The following is a 26,223-nucleotide window of genomic DNA, read 5'->3' as shown; positions in this document are numbered from 1 at the left end:
CGGATGCAATAAACGACAACTGTAGCACAGACATCCTCATCAAAGTGGCAGCACGCAAGGGGTACCTAGGTCAAACTGAGCGTTAACTTAAGTGGATTAGCCAGTGGCTGATTAGCTCGGGAGCGAAACTCCTGGGTACGAAATGAGTAGAGTGCCCTTCGAAACAAGTATGAGGTGTCACTGTGGAACCTAGAATTACGTCGCGAGAAGACTTACAAAATAAACACGCCGTGAAGAATCGTACGATGTTTTGAACGCTCTTTATGAAAAAGTGTGAGACTGCAGTAGGAAAACAATGAGATTTCGGACTGCATCATATCGTGCGAATTGAGCCTAACTTTATTTGGGCGTCTGCGATCCGTAACAGCTAGCACCTTTTGTCTTAATGTGATATTATCCTCGCGAGATACATCACACGTGGGAGAAAATAAGGGTTTCTCGACTTCGAGTGACGATCCCCGCAATCATAAACAAGAAACTGACGTTACAAACTGAGTTATAACAAGGAATTAATGATCCGTTTGAACGAATGTTACCAAATAATGATTAGTGGTCCCAGTCAAAGGTACTTACTGCAGTCAAGAAAATCAATGCGCCTCATTAATGAAATAGTTAAGAAAAGAAATTGAATGCTGAGCTTCTCTGAAAAAAATACGTCGAATTCAAATGAAGTCCTCTAAGATAAAGCTGATATTATGCCTCCACAGAAATGAGTAGACCAATGTTTAACATCAGGATTTACGCGTAGTAAAATCGACAGCCCGTGATTAGTAACGCCTAAAACTACACTCTCTAAGTAAAAAGTGAAACGTCCAGAAGAGCCGGCCGCGGTGGTCTAGCGGTTCTAGGCGCGCAGTCCGGAACCGCGCGACTGCTACGGTCGCAGGTTCGAATCCTGCCTCGGGCATGGATGTGTGTGATGTCCTTAGGTTAGTTAGGTTTAAGCAGTTCTAAGTTATAGGGGACTGATGACCACGGTAGTTACATCCCATAGTGCTCAGAGCCATTTGAACCATTTGAACCGTCCAGAAGATATGAAATAAATGTAAAATGTATAGTAGAAGTCAACAAAGAAGCAGCATTGTTGCGCCGCGTAGCATGGAGGAGCTGGCCTGAAGCGAATGGCAATGTGGTGTGCTGTAGCTCCGTGAAGCAAGGGCTGAGGCAGAGCTCCTGTTCCCCCACAATGCTGGCACCTAGTCCCCACTCAGAAGTAGAAAAAAAGTCTCCTATATCCGTGACATGTATTTGAGAAGTCTTGTCCATACCCGTAATTTTTTTATTGTTCTCAGGCAAAGCCCATTTTACCAGTGTCACATTATGATACAAACAGGACATTTTATGACGTCATTACTCAATAGAAAACACAGTGTATTACATAACCAAACTATATAAAGATAAGCGAAGAACTGTGTAAGACAATCAGTCCACGAAGTACGTTAGTCACATCGCACTATTAGAATTACAGCCACAAACTTTTAGTATATGGGAACTCCCAGGATGATCGGTCAGTGGATATGACGGGAAATATCACGTGAATCAAACAAGTCTGTTAAACAAGGCCTCAGACATGCATGCCTTAAGAGCTATGAGCAATTCTTCATCTTCGACACTGTGAATCAATTTTTTTCTACGGCAAACTCTTTGCTTTCCATATTTTGAGAGGAGGTAATACTGACCAAAATAAGAAAAAATTGTCTAGTAAACAGGGACTCTACAATGCATACCTTAAAAGCTATGAACACTTGTTGTTGGGAATGTAGGAGGGCGGCGTGGTTACCTTCAATCAGAAATATCCCCAACAATTAGTAATAAAATGATATTTATTGGATATGAAGAAATAATCAACTTAAATGACGCCTCTTCTTTTGAAACGTCCAGCACATTTAGATGTTTGAAATTGTTACAAGTCCCCCTAAACTATTAAAGTCCTAATAATGTGTCTCTGAGTGATGCCTAAATAAAGTCCAGAGCTGGCCGACGGTGCTTAAGGAGCCTAAATCTCGGAGACGACGGACGAACACTGCAGCTTCTGTACTCGGCAGTAACTGGAGACTGTACACGACTCGGCGCACTGGAGAGAACTGTCCGCCGTACCTCAGTGCTCCGGTATTTAAAGGGACATCGACCAATCGCCATCCACACACTTGATGCTCATGGGTTTGCAGCTGCGGCCCCTGGCGGACTTCTATGTATTTCGTACTGCAAACCCACAGAGCTGCTGCGCTACCAGTGTTTCGAGCGCAGCTTAGTCGTGAGTACTGTCACCACACTACTTCAGTAAAAGAGATGTGTTTCACAGATGATAAAATTCTCATAGTTACTAAAATATGAACTTTAGAGCCCAAATTCATTGCATTTTTTCTTGTTTTGGATCATACTACCACCTCTCAAAGTATGGAAAACAAAGACCTTGCACCGAAAGAGATTTGTTTCATATTGTCGAAGATGAAGAAGTACTCATAGCCCTTAATGTATGCCCGTGTTTACTATACTTTCTTGCTTCGAATGATCGTTTTTATCATATTCCTCAGAGCCTCGCAGGGCGAAGATACTTTGCGGTCTTCGTATGCAGTATGTGTTACCTGTAATACAGTCACCTAATCTGTGTGAAAGGGCGTTGGCCAAGCTGCTAAAATATCTTTGTCCGCTTAGAAGCACTCATCATTAACGTTTGCTTGTTGAAAATCACTCTATAAATTTACTGGGGAATGTAGTATACAGATGTAGCACACGTGATTATTAGACACTGCTAGTTCGGCGAAGTCTTCTAGTGCTTGTGAAATCAATAAAAAGATCCCTATGTCAGTGAACATTTTATCTCTAACAAAAGTTGCTTGGTATGATGTTATCTATCACCCCTAGACGTTTGCTGCAACGACTTTGAAACATCCTGTATATGTAATACACGGAAATATAATAATGAAACATAAGAAAAGATCCTCAAATTTAAAAGTTCCCTTTTACAAAGAAATAGCAAATACATTTGGCAATGCACCTGTTTATAGAACTAAGAGCTACACTAAGGAAAAATAATTCATTATTTTAAAAATATTATACACTGTCCCCCCGGGGGGTGGGGGGGGGGGGTGTCTGTTCCCCTACTGGGAGCAAGGTAGGTGAGAAAAAAAAAATACCACCCACGCACCAACACAGAAATCAAAATCCAAAAGTGGATGTCCCCAAATTGGGCGGCCTTTGGTCAGCGTCTGTTCCTCAGGTTAGGGGCGGCTGAGTAAAACCTCCATAGCTAACAACCGTGGATGTAAACCAGTGGCTCTAACAATAAGAGCCAGCCCAAACATAATATTATCAATTATGCGAGAGTGTGACGTGAAACGTACTACCGCAGGTGGAAAATCCACCACACCAAAGTGCGAAAGCAAACAATCGGATTCCAGGGAGTCTGCAGCGTTACACAGAGATGAGTCGAAACGTCTTGGAACCTCAAGCAAGATGTAGTATAGAGAACCAAGTTACACAACCACTTTCAATGTAAATTCTCTTCTAAAAACTGGAAAATTAAAACATCTTACATATACTCTCAAGAACCATAAAATTGTCATAACGCCCCTACAAGAAAGCAGATTCCTGGTCGAAAACAATTTTGATTCTGGATGCCTCAGAATATACAAAGGGAAGACAGGCAAAAAAATTATGGAAATCACACCGCACCATGGAACTGACATCATTATAGACAACAACATTTTGTGCTGCATTATCAGCTTTGAATGACAATCTGAAAGACTTCAAATCTGCTAACAAAGTGTACACCAGAGTGAATGCACATGCCCCCATAACTGAAGACAACAGAAAGGACGAAGAAAAGTTGGAACTTTTTTGGGACCAATTCGATGATGCTGTTCAAACATTTCCAGAACAATGCAATGTCCTACTTATGGGGGTCTATGCCCAGATAGGGAATCAGAATAAATACGAAGAAAAAGTTGGAAACTACCTGGCACATAACGGAATTAACCAAAATAGCATCAGAATGATACACGCAACATGATCCTGAAATCCACAGCCTTTAAAAAGCTATCTCAAAACCAGAAAACATAGATCTCACCAAACACACACTTAGGTGAATTTCAAATCGATCACGTAGTAATCAAACTGAAGTTCCATAAAGAAATACAAAGTAACGAAGTCCTCAGAGGAGCAAACCTAGACTCTGATCCCTATCTTTCTAGAATAAAAATCATCCCCAAAAGGAAAAATGGAACAATCACAAAAGAAGAACATACGATCCTGGAAACATAAACTCCAAGGAGTTTCCCCTTGCAACTGATGACATGCAAAATCAAAACGCTGGTCAAATAAATGTAAGTCTAATAAGTAAAGACGAACAATTAGCTCCCATAACAAAAGCCAAAACAAAATGTCTGGTGGACAGAAGAATGTGACAGACTTCCTGAACTAAGCAGAAAATCATGGCTACAATGGCACTCGCAGAAAAATAAACATAAAAGACAAAACTTCTTATACATAAGAAAATCAAAGAGCAAAAATATCAAAATAATAGAAATGGCCTATGAAGACCAACTCCTCTTTCAGCCTAACGAAGACTTCATAAAAAAACAACACAAAGAACTTTTAAACAAAAAATATACAAATATAGCCCACCGACCCTACAGCATCAAGGCAAAAACTGAAATATTGCCCACAACAACAGGGATCCTTGCAAAATATTCTAAGAATATTTCAGAAACCTTCTCAGCAGCGAAGAACCCATAGAAATAATTAACCTTAAGATCTCAGTAACAATCAACCCTAACTCTGAACCACCTTTAACTGAGGAGCTACAGGCAGTCATTTCAAATCTCAAAAATTATAAAGCCTTGAGAGAAAACTAAATGACAGCTGAAATTTGGAAAAAATGTCAAGAAAAATGTTTCTAAGACATCTTTGAATAAATCTGGGTAAACGAAAGAATCCAAAATGATTGGATAACGTCTCTCATCCTCCCACTCTACATCTGTGTCTACATCTACATAGATACTCCGCAAGCCACCGTAAGATGCCTGGCGGAGGGTATCTGTGCTACTACTTGTCATTTCTCCTCCTGTTTCACTTGTAAATAGAGCGAGGGAAAAACGACTATCTGTACGCCTCCGTATGAGCGCTAATTTCTCGTATCTTATCTTCGTGGTCCTTACGCGCGATGCATATTGACGGGACTGGGATCTTCGGCAGTCAGCTTCAAATGCCGGTTCTCTAAATTTTCTCAGTAGTCTTTCCCGAAATGAACGCCGCCTTACCTCCAGGGATTTGCAGATTTCCATTTGTGGTTGGTGAGTGAGGGCTCTGCCTTAGACTCGCTCTATGATTTGAGGCTGTGCAAAATGAATTTTGGATGGAATGTATGCTAGTTTGTACTTGATTATTACGGGCAGTCCAACTGATTGCGAACCAAGTGGTATCGTTCAGTTGTGACATGTAGTCTGTTTTTAAATGTATAAAATCTTAGCCTTGAGCAGCCACTGATGAGGAATATTTGAGTTATAGCAAGAAGTGTTACATTTAAATGTCATTTTCATCACATTATTTTCTTGCTCCTGTTGATTTCTTGTGTAGTAGATAAAGGATGTATAGTGCCAGGGTCAAAGATGCGAGGAGCTACCACTCAGGAGCGACTAAGTCTTTGACAGTACAAATAGCTCAGTTGACAGCAGGTGATGCAGTCTTCAATAGGAAGTTAAATGCTGTAAATGACGGCAGAGCCTCGACCAGCTTAGCTGCTTGAGCTAAAATGCATTCTACACTGTTGTCTCGTCATATAAAGAGGTATCCTTGCTGGGTCAGCTATGTAAAATGGGTCAATAATGAAATATAGTGTATGGGAAGTGTGTGAGGGTGTCATGTGAAACTTTTATGATTACAAATGGTTCAAATGGCTCTGAGCACTATGGGACTTAACAGCTGAGGTCATCAGTTCCCTAGAACTTAGAACTACTTAAACCTAACTAACCTAAGGACATCACACACATCCATGCCCGAGTCAGGATTCGAACCTGCGACCGTACCGATCGCGCGGTTCCAGACTGTAGCACCTGGAAGTGAGCTACATAAATACATCTATATGGTAACCAGGAATAAACATTGATGATTCTAATTTGGCAATGGATGATTGCGCTAAATTAATAATTAGTTTAAACAACTGACAATACAAGCAACATGTAAGTTTTGGGCAACGAATAATGCAACGTTGCTTCATGAATTTAAATACGGACTTGGTGGCCTGTAAGAGAAGATCCGAGATTTTTAAATTTTCCGCTAAATAGATATATTGACAACCAAAAACCGATCTTGGTGAAAAAAACACATAGACACAGACAAATAAATTGTTCCCTAGTTGTGATAAGAATATAACCACTCTATATTAATACAAGGAATCTACAGCCTTCTTAGTATGCCTGAATGTTCACAGTACCGTATCCTGTTAAGGAGGAATGGAAACTGCACGTAGTGAAACATGGTGTCAGAACACAAAGAGAAACTATCACACGTTCGTTGATTAGATAGGCACAACAAATGATATTTTCCATTACAAACAATATCCCGGAAGGCTACTCCACACTCGACAGAGAAGCGGGACCTCTGTCGTGAAGAAATGGTGAACCACGAGAAATATGTTAAACCTAAAATGAACAAAATTTGTTCACAAATGTGCGTATTCATTCGAAGCAGAAAGCTGAGTGGTACTTATCACCTGCTAATAGACGATCAACGCCATCGCAATCTGTAGCGGGGTACCTAATCTCACCTGCCACCCTGACAACTTGCTACATACGAATTTCTTCGGTAGCTGCTTGAATATATGTGACCATATAGCTGCGGAAAGCAGGACGACAGTACATAGGCATAACATTCGAAATGTCTTGCAAGTTCACTATGGCGAGTAACAAAATATCTACGCTACTGTTCTAAAGTATCCCACACTCTTGATTACAATGATGTTCTTTTGTTAGTTATACATCTTCAAGCAGAAATGTATGTGTTTTTGTGTGTTTGTGGGGGGGGGGGGGGGAGGGGGGGGAGGAGGTGCATCGAGTTTTTACACAACGAAGACCCAAAGAATACCGAAATTGCGAAGAGATTAAACTGTTCGAGGTCACCGGTGAGTCGAAATCTGCAGGAGCTGATGCCCAATGAAGATATGGAAAATATACCACGAAGCGGGCCCCCACGCATTTCTTCGCCCCCGGAGTACAGATCAGTTGTTAGGAAAAGACTGTGCACTGAGAATGAAGTCCAGAGTTCCCAAGAAGAAGACATTTTTAACTACAGCAGTGAGGAAAAAGAGGCTGGCATGGGCCAGGCTGCACATAAACTGGACAAAAGAACATTGTAGAACTGAGGTTTTACACAACGAAGACACGAACAACACCGAAACTGCGAAGAGATTAAACTGTTCGAGGTCATCTGCAGAAGCTGATGGCCAACGAAGATGGCCAATTTATCACGAAGCGGGCGCCAACGCATTTCTTCGACCCCGGAGAAGAGATCAGTTCGTCGACTAAGCCGGAAAAACAGGAGTGCTACTTCAGCGGAAATGTCAAAAGCACGGCAAGAAGCAGCAAGAGTTGGTTCTAGGTCATCAGTTGTTAGGAAAAGACTGTGCACTGAGAATGAAGTCCAGAGTTGCCAAGAAGAAGACATTTTTAACTGCAGCAGTGAGGAAAAAGAGGCTGGCATGGGCCAGACTGCACATAAACTGGACAAAAGAACATTGAGGAACTGTGGTATTTTTAGATGAAAGCTGATTTTCCATTATGAGTGACAGACCACAGCTCGTCAGATGTAAACCCAAAGAAAGAATGAATTCTGACTACCTTGTGCGAACCATGAAACATGCTGCATCGGTAATGGTGTGGCGAAAAATGCCATATCAAGATGTTGGAAGGCTGTACTTTGTTCAGGGAACAATAAACAGTGATCAATACGAAGTTTTAATTCGGCGCCATCTGATGTTCACTGCACGATATCCCTGATGCGCAGTGGATTTTCCAACATGATCTTGCTCCATGTCACAAATAAAGAAAGATGACTTTTGATTATTTTATCTTTGTAATACAATTTCCATGGATACTGCTGTCACATATAGTCCAAATCTATCATTTCAGATTCATTCTGTCATGACTGTATTAGGTAACAGAGAACTTACGTGGCTATGAAGTTCGCCAGGCCTCAGTCCAATTGAGAATATGTGGCGAGTGGTTGGGAAAAGCGTTCAGAAGAAGACGCCTGCAACAAAACAGGAGTTATTGGAGGTGATTGCGAAAGTGTGGTGCCATGAGACTGAAATCATTACCATTAAAAAATCGACCGACCCCATGCCTGAGAAAGTGAAGGCTGTTGTAAGGGCCACGATGGATCCACCGAAATACTATCACTTAACGTGTGACTACTGAATATTGCGCTTGTGAGACACATAATTTTACACTATGACCAAATTAAATGGAAATTTCATCAAAATATGTAATATTTAACGTCTATATCATCAGTGACATGACATATCCTTGTACAGATATGAACGTACTGTTGAAATGTTTCCTTGAATTAAAATATTAAAAACAATCTTGTCCTTCACTGTAATGTTCCTTCTCATTTGCAGTCTATCGTTCTTTATTAAACATGTGAAATTTCAAAGACGGATGGAGTTTTAGAAGTTCTGTAGCAAATTCTCATAATTCTATAGGGACGCTGCAATACTTTAGAACCGTAGGTTGTGGAAATATTATTTGCCTGTATACTACGAGGAGTGCTAATTAAGATTTATTTCCCTGATACCGCAACTCCCCCGTACCCATCATCTCTACCCTTTCTAAAAATTTTCAGAGGCTTATCCTTCTGGCGCACATTTGTCTCTAGAACTCCTGACGCAGTGATTGTGAGAAAGCCTGTGCCTGCAGGAATAGAAGGTTATATTTAACTGAAAGTTCGTATTTTCAAAATGGTTCAGATGGCTCTGAGCAATATGGGACTTAACTTCTGAGGTCATCAGTCCCCTAGAACTTAGAACTAACTAAAATAAGAACATCACACACATCCATGCCCGAGGCAGGATTCGAACCTGCGACCGTAGCAGTCGCGCGGTTCCAGACTGAAGCGCCTAGAACCGCTCGGCCACCACGGCCGGCGCGTATTTTCATTAGCAGTTGTCTTTCAACGTCAGTTCACTGTGCTGAGCATGAAGCGTTTCGGAAGCTGCTTACGGGTTTACTTTATTACATGTCGCCTTGGTTTAACTGAAAACACTGTAACACAGAAAGGAACTAAAGTGGATTTTTTAAAATAATTAGCTATCATGGCTCATTTCTCACTCTACAGTGAAATAAAGACGAAGCGTAAAATAAATAAATTAAAAACACATTACAGACTTAATGTTTAGATACAGGCCTATCACGAAATGTATTCTGTTCGGAATTTAAAATGTTGCTGCTAACGTAAATGTTTATTCTTTGTGAGGAGCAGCAATTAAAAAAAAAAAGAAAGAAACCTTACTTTACTGCGTGCTTTCAGTTAATTGTTGGTTGCAGTACCTTCATGCCTTTTTTACAAAAGATCAGACGAAAAGGCATGAAGGCCAATCTCCGTGACATGGAGGCAGCATGGTCTTCAAATGTTAACGTGTAAGCTGATTACACAGCCTCCAGAACTTATCCGTATTTTCTTACACTACTCCCTCTTGATTGGCTACACGTAAGGCACAGCACTAATTTCCAGAAGTTCTTCCCCAGTAACAGTCCGACATAAATTCGGCCAAGCTAGCTGCAGGGAGAGCAGACTTTCTCAGCCGACAAGTTTTATGACGGCCTGTCGTGAGCCCACACATTTAGATACGGTTGAGTTTTACAAGGTGAATTTGGACTTATTTTTACTTTTAAATGCAGCCATATGTAGAAAAGCAGTTCTAAAAACGAAGAGTAAAATCTTAATTTTATAGTAGGTCAATATAATTCGGCAGGAGGTGGGTGGGGGAAACAAAACACGCGCGCTCACCCGTTTCCGGTGCCGCAGTCCAAGATGGCGGCTGGCGATCTCCGCATGCAGGCTGTAAAGTTTATGGAGCTGCGCCGGCCGCCGCCGGGACCAGAATCAGCTTACGAGGCCGCGCACGGCTCTATTAGGTAATGGCTCGTTTTAGAGAAGTCACGCACAATCACGGCTGCGCTCGCTGGCTACTTCGTACCTCCGGCGCTGAAACACGGCAAATGAATTGCGTGCTAACAGGACTGCTTCCACGTCGAACGCAGCAGTCGTACAAAGAAGGAAAGGAAGAGGAGAACGGCCACTAAAGTGAGTTTCACAGCAAGCGTGATAGCAAGGTTGAAAGCTGCAGACACATAATAGGTCAAGTAAGTTCACCAGATAAAAACTTAAGTCACTCCTACAGGAATATTTACAAGCATCATGGTTCAAATGGCTCTGAGCACTATGGGACTTAACATCTGAAGTCATCAGTCCCCTAGAACTTAGAACTACTTAAACCTAACTAACCTAAGGACATCACACACATCCATGCCCTAGGCAGGATTCGAACCTGCGACCGTAGCGGTCGAGCAGTTCCAGACTGAAGCGCCTAGAACCGCTCGGCCAGATCGGCCGGCACAAGCATCATTTAATACCCTGTAACTCCACCCCTGGGCTAGATAAGTTCTTGGATTCGATTAGGAAGTGAGTCCAGAGTGCTGTGCAGGTACGTCGCATCCATGTTAAGCCACTGGTAAGGATTTGATCGTCCACTTCCACCAAACTGCGGGGATGCTGATGTCGACGTTTTACCAGCTGTTCCAATATGCCCTACAGATTTTCTGTGGGGTTCAAACCAGATGATTTTGCAGGCCAATCGAGATGTAGAAGGGTGAGAAAGTGTTCAGGAAACCAGTCACATATTCTTTCAGCCGGATTAATTTTGTTGTTGTCGTCTTTATGTACCTGTGTGAACAATGGTCTCTTGCGAGGTGACCAACTCCAATACCGGGTGATCAAAACGTCAGTATAAATTTGAAAACTTAATAAACCACGGACTAATATAGATAGAGAGGTAACAATTGAAACACATGCTTGGAATGACATGGAGTATCATTAGAACAAAAAAAAAAAAAACAAAGTTCACAAAATGTCCGACAGATGGCGCTGGATAGCAAAACGTCAGTGACTGCGCATGACAATCGTGTATAAAAGGAGCTGTAATGAGAGAGAGAATCAGATGCGCTAGCAGTCGCAGCATGTTGACGTTACCTGAAAAGGCGCTTTTAGAGAAGCTGTATTATCAGAATGGGAAATGTGCTAGTTCAGCGTTACTATCCTATCGCCATAGGAAGGGGATTCGAACGGGTAAAGGTCCGTTGACAAATGCAGCTGTGGTGAGAATGATTTCGATGTTCGAAGCCACGGGTTGTTTAGACGATAGACCCCGTAGTGGTCGACCGAGCACAAGGCGTAATGCTGCTGAGACAATTCAGGAAGAAATTGAGACCGTAGCGGGTTCGTCTATGCACGGGGAAGTCAGCGCTCGTGTAGTCGCACGTCGCACCGGCATTCCACACACAACTGTTTGGTTGGCATTGAGGCGTACGCTCCGATGTATCCGTACAAAATCCGTCAGCATCATGAACTGTTACCTGGCGATTTAGTGAAGCGGAGGGCATTTGCTGTGTGGGCGTTTCAAAAGATGGCGGAAGATGACGATTCGTTGAGTAACGCGTTGTGGACCGACGAAGCTCATTTCACGCTCCGAGGGTCTATCAACGCCCACAACTGCAGAATTTGGGCTACCGAAAATCCTATAACTGTCGTGGAAACTCCATTTGACAACGAGAAAGTCACGGTATGGGTTGGATTTACCGCATCTACCGTTGTCGGGCCTTTTTTCTTTGAGGAAATGCGTGATTCTGGTTTTGTAACTGCTACCGTGACGGGTGAGAGGTACGCCGATATGTTACAGAATCGCATCATCCCCAGCCTGGCTGATAAACACCTGCTGGAACGTACGATGTATATGCAGGATGGCGCTCCACCCCATATTGCTAGACGCGTGAAAGATCTCTTGTGCGCGCGTCGTTTGATGATGATCGTGTGCTCAGCCGCCACTTTCGTCATGCTTGGCATCCCAGGTCCCCAGACCACAGCCTGTGCGATTATTGGCTTTGGGGTTACCTGAAGTCGCAAGTGTATCGTGATCGACCGACATCTCTAGGGATGCTGAAAGACAACATCCGACGCCAGTGCCTCACCATAACTCCGGACATGCTTTACAGTGCTGTTCACAACATTATTCCTCGACTACAGCTATTGTTGAGGAATGACGGTGTACATATTGAGCATTTCCCGTAAAGTTCTAAGTTCTAGGGGACTGATGACCTCAGATGTTAAGTCCCATAGTGCTCAGAGAGAGAGAAGGTGCTCAATAAGACAGCCACCAACTTCGAGCCGGCCGCGGTGGCCGTGCGGTTATAGGAGCTTCAGTCTGGAACCGCGTGACTGCTACGGTCGCAGGTTCGAATCCTGCCTCGGGCATGGGTGTGTGTGATGTCCTTAGGCTAGTTAGGTTTAAGTAGTTCTAAGTTCTAGGGGACTGATGACCTCAGAAGTTAAGTCCCATTGTGCTCAGAGCCATTTGAATCAGTTTTGAACCAAAAGATACAGGTTGTGTATTGCCTTATGATATGTTCCCAAACCCTTTAAAAGATTCCTGGCATATCACGAATAAATCCAACTGTTACATTTATTTATGCCACAAAATCTTGTGGTGGCTTCACGCGTGTCTCGTATATCAGAGTTTTCATGTACCCCAAGAAACACAAATCCAGTGGTGTTATGCCACGCGAGTAAGATGCCAATGGTTCGACACTTCACCATCAGGCGATACACAAAATGTATGGAGACTGGTGGCAATCATATTGAGCCACTTCTTTAACTGAGTTAAAGTGGTGTTTACTGACAGTAATGTATATTGCTCCTTTACTCCTTCCCTAGGTTGCGTGGTTCGAACTGTCTACGCCTTCCTCCACATTTCAGAGACGCTAGCACGCAAGCGAAGCGTTTTCTAACAGAGTTTATTACCAAAATTTGCTCGCATGTTATTCATCTACCAACCACCACGCCTTGTAACATACCTTTTGATACACTCTGCATACCGTGTGGTCAGAAACAGTCTGAAAAGCTTGTAAGAGTGTTGCAGGGTAGGTTGTGCTGAGAAGTAATTGTTAAGAAAAAAAATTCGATACGGTGCGCCGTGTCCGATTTATTACCAAAATTTGCTCGCATGTTATTCATCTACCAACCACCACGCCTTGTAACATACCTTTTGATACACTCTGCATACAGGGTGGTCAGAAACAGTCTGAAAAGCTTGTAAGAGTGTTGCAGGGTAGGTTGTGCTGAGAAGTAATTGTTAAGAAAAAAAATTCGATACGGTGCGCCGTGTCCGATTTAATTAGCATTGAAGTTAGCCGGTCAGGACGTTCCGCGCGGAAATTCAAGCAACTCGCCAGAGACCATCAGTGTTAGTTCTCATAGCGTAGATGATAGCGCACGTGACTGCTCAGCTCAGCTCGTGTTCGATATTTACTATCGTCCCATATCCAATTTTTCTATCGCTCTCTTGTTAGGTTTTAGAAAACCAAACGACGTACACGTTTAGCGACACTGTCTCTGGCGAGCCGCTTGAATTTGCGCGCTCAGCGGCCTGATTGGCTAACTTCGGTGCTAATCAACTCGGAAACGGCGCAACATATAGAACTTTTTCGTAACAATTATTTCTCAGCACAACCTACCCTTAAACACCCTTACAAGCTTTTCAGACTGTCTCTGACCGCCCTGGATATGATGTATGCAGCTTGTAACTACACTGCTGGCCACCGTAAATGCAACACCCTGAATGAAGCATCCGAATCAAGTGAAATTTACACCATGGGTTTGCAGCGATGAGATATGCAACTGATTAGAATTTCAGCGCAGACGCACATTACGCGCGCCTGTGGCGCCACCTCATAGCGCCATTTAAGGCTTGGCGATTTCGACGAGTGTACGTTCGGCACGTGTGTTTACCTTGTGGTTGTTTCACAAGACGATCAGTTATGCCTCGTAGACAACAGCGAACATCGTTTGATCAAGTATCCGAATTCGACAGAGGAAGGATAGTGGCTTACCGAGATTGTGGATTATCATACAGAGAAATCCCTAGTCGTGTTGGACGAAACCAAACAACTGTAATACCGATATGTGACCGTTGGATGCAGGAGGGTACGACGGACCGACGTAGTAGATCGCATTCACCTCGGTGCACCACTGCACGTGCTGATAGGCAAATTGTGCGCATGGCAGTGACGGATCGCTCAGTGACATCCCGAACCATAGCACAGCACTTTGCGTCTGTAACGCATCATCCAGTGTCTGCGCGTACCATTCGACGCCGGTTACAGCAGAGTGGTCTGTCCGCAAGACGTCCATTGCTTCGTCTACCATTGACGCAGAACCACAGACGTCTCCGTCGCCAATGGTGTGGTGACAGACGGATGTGGACGGCAGAATGGAATGACGTTGTCTTTACTGACGAGGCACGCTTCTGTCTGCAGCACCACGATGGTCGGATTCGAGTGTGGAGACACCGTGGAGAGAGGATGCTGGACAGCTGCATTATGCACCGCCACACTGGTCTTGCACCGGGTATTATGGTATGGGGCGGTATTGGATATTACTCTCGCACGCCTCTAGTACGCATTGCCGGTACTTTAAATAGCGGGCGCTACACATCCGAGGTGCTGGAGCCAGTTGTCCTTCCTTACCTTCAGGGCTCGGCCACAGCCATATTTCAACAGGATAATGCGCGACCACACGTGGCACGCATTGTCCAAAGGTTCTTCGTCAATAACCAGATTGAAGTGCTTCCCTGGCCGGCTCGCTCTCCGGATCTTTCGCCGATAGAAAACATGTGGTCCATGGTTGCTCAACGAGTGACCCAGATTACATCCCCAGCTGCCACACCAGATGATCTTTGGCAACGTGTGGAAGCTGCTTGGGCTGCTGTACCCCAGGAACACATCCAACGTCTCTTTGACTCAATGCCGAGACGTGTGGCAGCGGTGATCTCCAACAATGGCGGCTACTCTGGCTACTGATTCTGGCAGGAACCACATGTCACAGACGTCTGTAAACGTAATCATTTGATACTTGGTCAACATGTTATCTACAAAATAAATTTTGTTGTGCTACCTCTTGTCTTTCTTGGTGTTGCATATACGGTGGCCAGCAGTGTAATTTACATCGTAAAATTGTGCGAGAACAATGTCGCCTTTCTTCCAAATAACCCCTTTCATTTGTCTGAGCATCAACGTTACACTTTCGTACGCAATACTGACGCCGTATGATCTTAGCAGCGCTTGGCTGAATTACTTCGACGTCTGCTGGTAGCCCCACTTGATAAGGACTGAAATCTCATGAGCAGGATTTGAGGATAGGTCACCCTAGCGCCTACTATATTGTTCTCTTAAATCATGTACTGCGCTTTTCTAGATTATTTCCAGCAGGCCCAACTTTCCTGTCGCCACCCCTCTTTTTGATCCATTTCATACCACTTTGTAACATCATCCCTACTTATTTACACCATATTACAGAAGTTTATCCAGTGATCCTCTACTCAGATGCTACCAATTACTGCATGCAATTTTTCCATAGTAAGATGTGGAGAATCGTAGGTTCAAAATGAGTTAACCATAGTCACTACAAAATGAGAAACTTTCTACCTCTGCTGGCCAAATCTGGACACAAAATTTTCTTCCGCCAACAGCGCTCGAACTGGTCACCATTAGCTTGAGCGCCACCGCATTTCTGAGAATTGGCGACCTCCGCTATAATTAGTACCAGCAGCAACCACAACTTTATGAACAACTTTTGGGGTTGGTTCAGACATTTTGGCTGAGTTATTTGATATGAAGGGTGTATGGTTTCCAGACCCCTAATCTCAAGTAATTAAGTTATGTGTTGAAGCTTAACATAGCCTTGCTCCATGACATACTGGTTAGACATATTTCAAATATAAATTATATACTAAGAAAACACTATTTATTTACAGTATCTGTGCGAAACATACAAAAACTACACAGCAATGTATAATCGCCTGTCGCTCTCACTGCAGCATTACAGATTACTGGCTTCTGTGTATTATGCCAGCAACTTCCTGCAACAAAACGCAGTGTGTGCAATAAGCCACAGATGGGATGTTTATTATTACGAGATACTCAAATAATCAGTGAAGTGGAATATGGACTGAAAACAGCTGAAAAGCATTAAATTATAAAATTCAGTAATAATGTTCGCTTTGATTGAGATTACAACACAATCGTTCGTTTATGTTGCTTAAGTTCACTCTAGAGCTGTGTATTCCTAAATATTGTTCCTATCTCAGGGGGAGAAAGCTATCGGTAAGAATTGCATTACCAGACATTGAAGTTAGTGTAATCCAGTGTCAACGAATTCTTATGCTTTAGTTCCCGTGCACATATCTTCTCGCAGGATTTGTTATTTGTACCAGAAGTCACCTAAAACTAAGTGAAGCGCGTAGTTAGTAAACATTAGATAGAAGTATAAAACGCATTTTAGTAAAATATTCATCTACATCTACATGGATATTCTACATATCACATTTAAGTGCCTGACAGAGGATTCATCGAACCACCTTCACCAAAATTCTCTATTATTCCAATGTCGTACAGTGCGCGAAAAACAGTGCGAGCTCTTATTTCCATTATTTTATTGTCATGATCGTTTCTCCTTATGTAGGTCGGTGTCAACAAAATACTTTCCCATTCGGAGGAGAAAATTGGTGATTGAAATTTCGTGAGAAGATTCTGCCGCAATGAAAAACGCCTTTGTTTTAATTATGTCCACCCCAAATCCTATATCATTTCAGGGACACTCTCTCCCCTATTTCGCGATAATATTTCTTTGAACTTTCTCGATATACTACGTCAATCCCATCTGGTAAGGATCCCACACCGCGCAGCAGTATTCTAAAAAAGGACGGACGAGCGTAGTGTAGGCAGTCGCTTTAGTAGATCTGTTACATTTTCTGAGTGTCCTGCCAATAAAACTCAGTCTTTGCTTAGCCTTCCCCACAACATTTTCTGTGTGTTCCTTCCAAATTAAGTTATTTGTAATTGCAGTTCCTAGGTATTTAGTTAAATTTACGGCCTTTAGACTTGACTGATTTATCATGTAACCGAAGTTTAACGGATTCCTTTCAGCCCTCATGTGGATGACCTCACACTTTTCGTTATTTAGGGTCAATTGCCAATTTCTGCGCCATACAGATATCTTTTATAAATCATTTTTCAATTATTTTTGATCTTCTAATGACTTTACTAGTCGATAGACGGCAGCATCATCTGCAAACAACTTAAGACAGCTGCACAAATTGTCTCCTAAATCCTTTATATAGAGAAGGAACAACATAGGGCTTATAACACTACCTTGGGGAACTCCAGAAATTACAACTGTCTTACTTGATCACTTTCTGTCAGTTACTTCGAATTTTGACCTCTCCGACAGGAAATCATGAGTCCAGTCACATAACTGAGACGATATTACATAAGTGTGCAATGTCACTGCAAGGCACTTGTGTGGTACAGAGTCAAAAGCGTTCTGGAAATCTAGAAATACGGAATCAATTTGAAATCCCTTGTCAATAGCACTCACACTCTTGTGTGTAAAGAGTTAGTTAAGCTTCACAAGAATGATGTTTTCTAAATTCGTGTTGACTGTGTGTTACTAGACCGTTCTCTTCGAGGTAATTCATAATGTTCGAACACAATACATGTTCCAAAATTCTGCTGCATATCGACGTTAATGATATGGGCCTGTAATTTAGTGGATTACTCCTACTCCCTATTTTGAATATTGGTGTGACCTGTGCAACTTTCCAGACTTTGGGTACGGATCTCTCGTCGAGCGAACGGTTGTATGTGATTGTTAAGTATGGAGCTATTGTAGCAGCATACACTGAAAGGAAACTAACTGGTATAGAGTCTGGACCGAAAGACTTGCCTTTGTTAAGTAATTTAAGTTGCTTCACTACTCCGAGGATATTCGCAATTATATTATAGAAAGAGCAGAATGATTTGCACTTTTATGCAGGTACTGTTTCCAATAGTCTCCCAACGGGAATATAAAGCCTGGCTGATTGACTCGTTTTATTCTCTTCAAGAAATGTATTGAGCAGTTAATTAATTTCGAAGTGAAGTACGACCCATTCATATATAGTATGAACTCTGTAACTTCCCGTTTTTAATCAGTATACTGTGAACTTTATACACTGTAGCTCACTTCGTGGCTAACTATCGTTGGGACAGATGCAAGAAAATAAATATATAAAAAATTGTAGAGGTGCTGTGGTGAAGCATGAAATAATTTATAATGTTGTCATTCAGTTTTTTACCATGTATAGAACAAAGGGACATCATAAATTTTAATACGTCATTACCGAAGTTGTAGACAATGGGATTTCGAAGTGTCGAGGTTAATGTTTAATGTAGGACCCAGATGGTCCACTGTACTGACTTCTCTTTGTACTGTGATGAACTAGAAACTGTCTTTCTAATGCGATCTGGGTTTTACTTCAAGCATTGGGGTACATTTATACTTACGACTTTAAGAGTACACACAAACAGAAGTAGGTCTACTAAGTTCCTCTTAATGAATTCATTAATATTTACATCACCTAATACACAGACAAAATCGATACATTTTTAAATTTATTTACAAGGAAAAGTGAAACCGGCTCGCGCGAGATCGCCTTTCTAAACAGAGGACTTGTTTATATTGTAGATCAAGATTCGAGCAGTACAGTACGCTAGCTTTAATTTAGTGAGTATTGCCTATTTCAGCAAAATCCCCATCGAAGAAATGAGGTCTACAATTTTTAATCACTTAAAACGTTTCCACGGATGTTCTTACTGCAGTCCGGCCGACGGATGTGTATATTAGCAGTTTTGGTGTTACAGCTATTACAGTACGAGTCAAATAATTCTAAACTTACGCAGAGAGCGCCCCTTTCTTACCTGTTATTTTACTTTCAAATTAAGATCTGTATATGATGTTTCTGTGTTGGAGACTAGGTCACACTAAACCACCTACGATTTGCTACGAGTAATATGCATCTCGTCCAACAACATCTTTTCAGACTGTCAAAGTCAGTTTCGAGCACAAGTTGTAAAGGGAAATTGATCACAAAGCACATGAAGTATTGGTCATCTTCAGCGTTCCTTCCATTGATGGTTTCCAGTAGCCCTGTCTCAGATATTGTTCATAGGTAATATGTTTTTCAAATGTTTTGAAAGTGGTCTGTACTATCACCTAGTAGTACCTAGTAGTATATGCCGTTTCACCCTGTTAAACTAGAAATTACTTAATCCACAGGAAAACAGAAAGTGTATGTGCAGCAGGGACAGAACAAATCAAAATAACGCGGCAGTAACAGAGCATGCCCAGATGGTTAGAAAATGCGAGTAAGTAATTTGTATATATATTATTAAATGTAAAAAGCAGTTTTGTCAGATGCTGAATAAATGTTTTGTGAAGTGGCTCTTGGTACTCACTTTTCTGACACATTTCTCAGACATTACAGAGAAATGTCGAAAATGTAAGAGAGCAGGCCAAACAGTTCTCCACCTCGCACCGAGAGTGCATTAAAACTTTTTGTTGTATTGGTACACGTTGCCGAAAAACGTTAGTGGGAGTCAACCTCGTCTACGAAAAAGTATTGTTTGTGGGGTTTTCTAAAGCAGTCGTTCTGTGTGAATTGTGTTTCAAATGGAAAAACTGCAAAACCATACTATCATTTTTTATACTTTATACCCAATGAAAATTCACCCAAAGTTGGTGAAGTTTTACTTTTTAACATTTAGAAAAAGAACATCCATTTCAAAATTTGCCGTACTTCTTGAGAATATTATGCATATGATGGACCTTCCAAGACAGCAATCATAAATGGCCACGTAGAGAAAGTGCTCAATACTTTGCTGGATGATTAGTGATTAAAGTAGATCAGATCGAGACGATATCGTGCGATATAAAAGAAACTTAGGTATGCCCCAGGGGAATGTACACGGTAGACCTATTTCCTTAATGTATAACTGATCTGGTCGACAACATAGGAAGCACTGTGAGGATGTTGGCAGATAATGCTTTCCTATATGAGAAAGTCGCAGCGCTAGAAATTTGTAGCGAAATGTAGTAAGAACTGTAGATGATCGACCTCTTGGGGACAAACTGGCAGTTGACCACCAACGTAAATACATGCTACGTGTTGCAAGTAACAGGTGGAAAAACACATTAGTAATAGATTAAACGACTGACGATAAATCACTGGAAATATAACAACTGTAAAATATCGTGGATTATGCCTCCGAGACGATCTAAAGCGGAACGACCACATAAAGGAAAATCAGATGTCAAACACTGTTTCATTGGAAGACTCCTAAAAAAGGAAGTAGACCGCGAAACTTTCGTTGACCTATTGTTGAGTATTGCGCATCACTAGAGACTCTTACGGGCTGGGATAAAGAGAATAAACAAAGATCATCCAATGAAGAGCAATGATAGCGCCACAGATATGTTCTTTAAACTTCTGTGAGAGAAGCAACAAACAAGGCTTTTAAGTCACGAGATGGTTCGCTGATAAAATTCAAAGACGGTGCGCTCCAAGAGGTCAGGCAACATATTGTTTCATCCCACAGGCGACTTGTGAAATAATCATGACAGGAAAATCAGAGAATCTAGAACTCAGACCGAGGTTTGCTTAATACCGTTCTTTCCGCTTACCACTCCTTAACGAAACATGGAAAGAGGAAAACTATCGTTGGACCTGAAGTACCCTCCATCACACATCGAAACCTGACTTACGACGTATAAGAAGTAGATTTAGAAATAGCTAACGTCATAGAAATATAAAAGTAGGTAGTAGTACTTCTGCTGTTGTTGTTGTTGCTGTGGCCTTCAGTCTATTCCGTGCAAGCCTCTACATCTCTGTGTAACTACTACAAAATACACCCACTTGAAATTGCTTACATTATTCGAGCCCATGTCTCCCTCTACAGTGTTTTTATTACCCACGTTTCACCGCACTGTCCTTGATTACCAAATTAATTGCTGCTTGATACCCCAGTTTGTCCTTATAAACCTCTCGTCTATTTTATTCAAGTTGCGCCACAAAGCTCTCTTCTTTTCGACTGTTAACAGTAGCACTTGATCAGATATCTGATCTATACGTAAAACGTCAACATTTTTCTGTAGCACCACATCTCAAGACTCTCTTCTCTTATTACCTGTACTGTTTATCGTTCACGTTTCGATTCCATATAATGCAACATGCAAATATTTACATGACCTATTGCCAACCAGTCTGACTAAGACTGAACGAACGGCACACTTTTAACAATATTCTATATTGTTGTTGTCTCTGGTTCGAAGACCAGTTTCATGTAGCTCTCCACGTTAGTTCATCCTGTGCAAGGCTCTACACGTATCTACACAACTATTGAAATCTACATCCATTTAAACCTGTTTACTGTATTCATGTCTCGCTCTCCATCACAATTTCTAGCCCTTCTTCTCCCTCACTCTTCGTTCCGTTACCAAACCGACGATTCATTAATGCCTCAGGATGTAACATTATTACCTACCAACCGATTCCTTGTTTTGCTCAAGTTGTACCACTTTTTTTTCTCTCCCCAACTCGATTCAGTAGCTTTGCATTAGTTATCCGATCTATGCAACTAAATTTCATCATTCTTCTGTAGGACCACATTTCAAAAGCTTCTATTCTCTTTTTGTCTGTACTGCTTATCGCTCATGCTTCACTTCCGTTGAAGGCTACACTCCATACAAATATCGTCAGAAAAGATTTCATAACACTTAAATTTATATTAGATGTTAGCAAATTCCTCTTTTACGGAAATGACCTTCTTGCTATTACTGGCCTGTATTTTATATCCTCCATACTTCGGCCATAATCATTTGTTTTGTTGACCGAATGGCAAATTTCGTCTAATACTTTTAGTTGTCATTTCCTACACCGTGAGACCGTGCTGAAAAGTAACGCCTCTGAACTTTTTACGTGTAAGCTCTTATAGCTTTTTTAATTAAAACAAACGTTGCTAACATTCTATATCTTTACTCTTCATCTGCAGTCATCTGCCACTAGAGGGCTCCGAATGGTAGCGTGTAACAATGGTGTGTAACGTAAGTTTCTTCTGTGTTACTAAAGGCTTTCTGATTCAATTCTTCTTTATACATATTCGATCTTCTGCCCTTTTCACTATTTCCTCTCTCAAACTTATCAGTTTATCTTCTATTGTATTCTTTTCGCCAGTTGAATTCAATCGTTGCATAATACTCCCTTTGAAATTCTCAAAAACTTTGATTCTTTCAATATATCCAGGCCCAACTTTCTTGAGTTTTAAATGGGCCAAAATGGTTCAAATGGCTCTAAGCACTATGGGACTTAACATCTGAGGTCATCAGTCTCCTAGACGTAGGACTACTTAACTCTATCTAACCTAAGGTCATCACACACAGCCATCCTCGAGGCACGATTCGAACTCGCGACCGTAGCGGCAGCGCGGTTCCGGACTGAAGCGCCCAGAACCGCTCGATCACAGCGGCCGGCTCTTGAGTTTTAACCTGCGGTTCTTAACAAGTAAATTATGATACTACATCTGCCCATGGAAATGTCTCACCGTTTAATATCTGATTTCGAAATCTCTGTCTTACCATTATATAGTCACTCTGACACATTCTAGTGTCCCAAGGTCTCCTCCACTTATACAGCCTTCTTTCAAGATTCTGAAGCCAAGTGTTAGCGCTGATTAAAATACTTTCTGTACAAAATTCTACCAGGCAAATTCCTCTTTCACTTTTTTCCATCAGTATACTTTGGACTATTATTTTTCTTTCTGTTCCTTTTCTTGCTATAAAATTCTAGCCACACATCACAATTAAATTGACATCTCTCCTAAGTATCTGGATAATTTATCTTACATCACTATACATTATTATATCACTCTCATCATCATATGCTGATCTGGTACACACATAAACGTGAACTACTGTGATAGGCGTTGACTTTGTGTCTATCTTGGCTATTGTAATACATTCACTATGATGTTCGTAGCAGCTTACCCAAATTCTTATTTTATTTATTATCAAAGTTCCTCCAGTAATACTCGTGTCTGATTTTGTATTTGTAGCTCTATACTCATCTGAGTACACGAGCAAGGAGATCCGAATAGAGGACTTTTTTTACCTGTGGATTATTTTACTCATGTAGTAGAGCTACATGTACTCGGTAAGAATAACGCTGCAATTTCCCCTTGCTTTCAGCCGTTCGCAATGACAAGATAAAAACACCATTTTGGCTAATGTTATAAGAACACATCAGTCAATCATGCAGACTGTTTCTTCTGCAACTGCTGAAAACGCTGCTGCCGTTCTTTACGAATGACATTATCCGACCTCTTCACAGATGTCTCTCCTAGGTTGCATCTACAGTTTGGCTCTATGTATCGTTGAGGCCAGGTGGTTATCATTGATTACCTTGCAGAGACTTAGACAATAACTGGCGAATTAAGCTCAAGTTCTGATGAACTGGAAGAAAAATTATGTACAAGGAGGGCTGCATTTCAAAAGAAAAGTATCAAAACCATACTCTTGTCCACAGAGTTGCTTTGGCAATGGGAACACTATCGGCTGTGAAGTAAGAATTGTTGGAATATTGACAAAATTCAGCCCCCATTCATCCGTCCCTACACCTAAAGAAATTTGTGGCTGGCAATCTTTCTGAGACTGAAAACCAGTCTTGTGTATGGAACTATTCCAGTATTCGCATAAATTAATTTATGGAAACCACCGCAGAGAACCTAAATTAAGATGATCGGACAGAGATTTTGCTGCGCTGCGACCGAATAAAAGCCGTATATTAACCACGACACGATCTCATTGCGCTGGGGCTATTCTTATCCTTGCCAGAACTACGTTAGCAACCATCACCAAACCAGACTGACCACTATATAGATTCGATTGTTGGTAGAACAATAATGGTCAATTAATGACTAACGATAGCGTCGTAAACTGAAACCGGCTCACAAGGAAAATAAACTGGCGGAAATGGAAAACGTTACGTATGAACACAATGAAGGAACCCTGTCAAACTCACACTCTAATACTTTGATGTCTATGGTTTTTTATTAAAAATCCACCCATAAGCGAACTTTTTTCAGCTTTCCAGTCCAAAAAGTCATTATGACAAATGAGGAATGGTGTAAGTAAATTGGTGGCTATTGGGTCAGCATAACGTTACTGGAATATTTCCGGTGGAAATCGCAACACAGTATGCCCAGAGACTGTTCTCGTGTAGCCTATCGCCATCTTGCGGACATTGAGAAATGTCGAATCATTGGCATGAGGGACATGGGAACACCACACGGAAAGATCGCACAGATAAATGACTACAGTATGATGACGGCAGAAAGAGTGGTGATGAAATGACCTCAGGACAACAGTGTGACATTAAGAGTAGAAACGGGTCCTCCCCGAGGAGTTACACCACGAGAAGGATCTAGGTTTGTACCACTGGCTCTGACGAATAGGCTGATGACAACAGCTGAAATCTTGGCAGAGAGTACAAGCAGAGGGTCAACTTAAACCGTCGCGAACGGATTACTGCACACTGGGTTGAGATCTCGAGTTTTCCGACGGTATTGACCACTGACGGCATACCACAGAAGATAGGAGCTAACATGGTGTAGAACCAAGATCAACTGGACACTGAACGCAGCGATGAGTATGACTTCTGTTTGTGGCGGCCAGGCCAACGCCAATGTTTCCGTAAACGACCAGGTGAGTTCACACGAAGCAACAATTCTCGATACCCATACGGCTCCAACTCCGGAATCATCGTGTGGGCAGCTGTTGGAGGCGGCAAAAGGACTGATTTAGTATTTTTTGAAAGGAGGCTCAATGCTCGGAAGCACGAGGCGAAGACAGTAAACTCTGTTACAATGCCCTTAATGTCCAGGGTAGCACATGGTGTATTCCACCACAATAATGCAAGACATAACACTGCAGTTCACACCACAAACGCTTCGAGGAAAGTTTGGATCGTTGACGGGTCTACCTGTGATTTGTGACCAACAGAGCATGTCTGCCGAGCGACGGACAGTATTATACAATACTTTCATATTACCCTCCAGAAAGCAGTCTTCATGAGCTGACATTATATTCTTCAATAAATTCCTCACGATGACGTTGTGAGACCGTTTACTTCCATGCCACGACTAATAGAAGAGTGTATCACTGCCATGCGGATCACATCTCCTACTGATGTTGATGATGGACATCAGTTCCGAACGGAACGAAAGTTGACTGATTTACTACTATAAGGAACAATCAAATAGTTTCAGTTCGAAGGCCGTATCGTCCAAAATCCGTATGACAATCAGGCAAAATGACCTTGAGCACTGAGGGAGTCATTTCACCGACACGTCAGATTGAAGATATCCATTAGGTAAATCACTGTTCTTGCCGCGTGAAGAAGTCCGTAACTACCTGCTGCACATCCTCATCAGATTGGAAACTTCGACCGTTTAAGGCATTTTTTAAGGAACCGAAGACGTGATAATCGCATGCTGAAAGATCACGATTATAGGACGGGAGCTCGAGTGTATCCTACTTGGATGAGTGTGGCCTCCCAGATCGTCCGGCGTGTTGTGTCGAATCGCGACCAGTGTAGAACTTGGCGCACCATTCCCGACAGCTACGATGCCATGGCTTAGGTACAAGTTCTTAGGTTGGCTCTACGACACCGACACTGGCGACAGCGCCCTCTAGCCGGCGCTGTGCAGCTCTACGAGCGCCGCTCTGGATTCTGCCCATTTGATTCCGAGTCGACGACCAAGCAACATTGTTTCTATTTCATAGTGGGCGAGCCACTTCAGATTTTGCTTGTGTAACTTTTATGAGCTTTGATACATCCGGCTTTGCACCTACGTGCTCCTCAGTGCAAAGTTAGGTGTTCGCGTTATTATGTATTCAGTTAATATTGTGATATAGTAAAACCATCTCTGAGAGCAGTACTGAGAGATTTTTACCTCTCCTGCTCCTACTCGCTTCCTACATTCGGCCTATTCTTCAGTTTACAGGAGCAGACCCACGCGCCACCTA

Source organism: Schistocerca americana, chromosome X (assembly GCF_021461395.2).
Source record: "Schistocerca americana isolate TAMUIC-IGC-003095 chromosome X, iqSchAmer2.1, whole genome shotgun sequence".
Classification (NCBI taxonomy): Eukaryota; Metazoa; Arthropoda; class Insecta; order Orthoptera; family Acrididae; genus Schistocerca; species Schistocerca americana.
Note: the sequence above shows the minus strand (reverse complement) of the source record.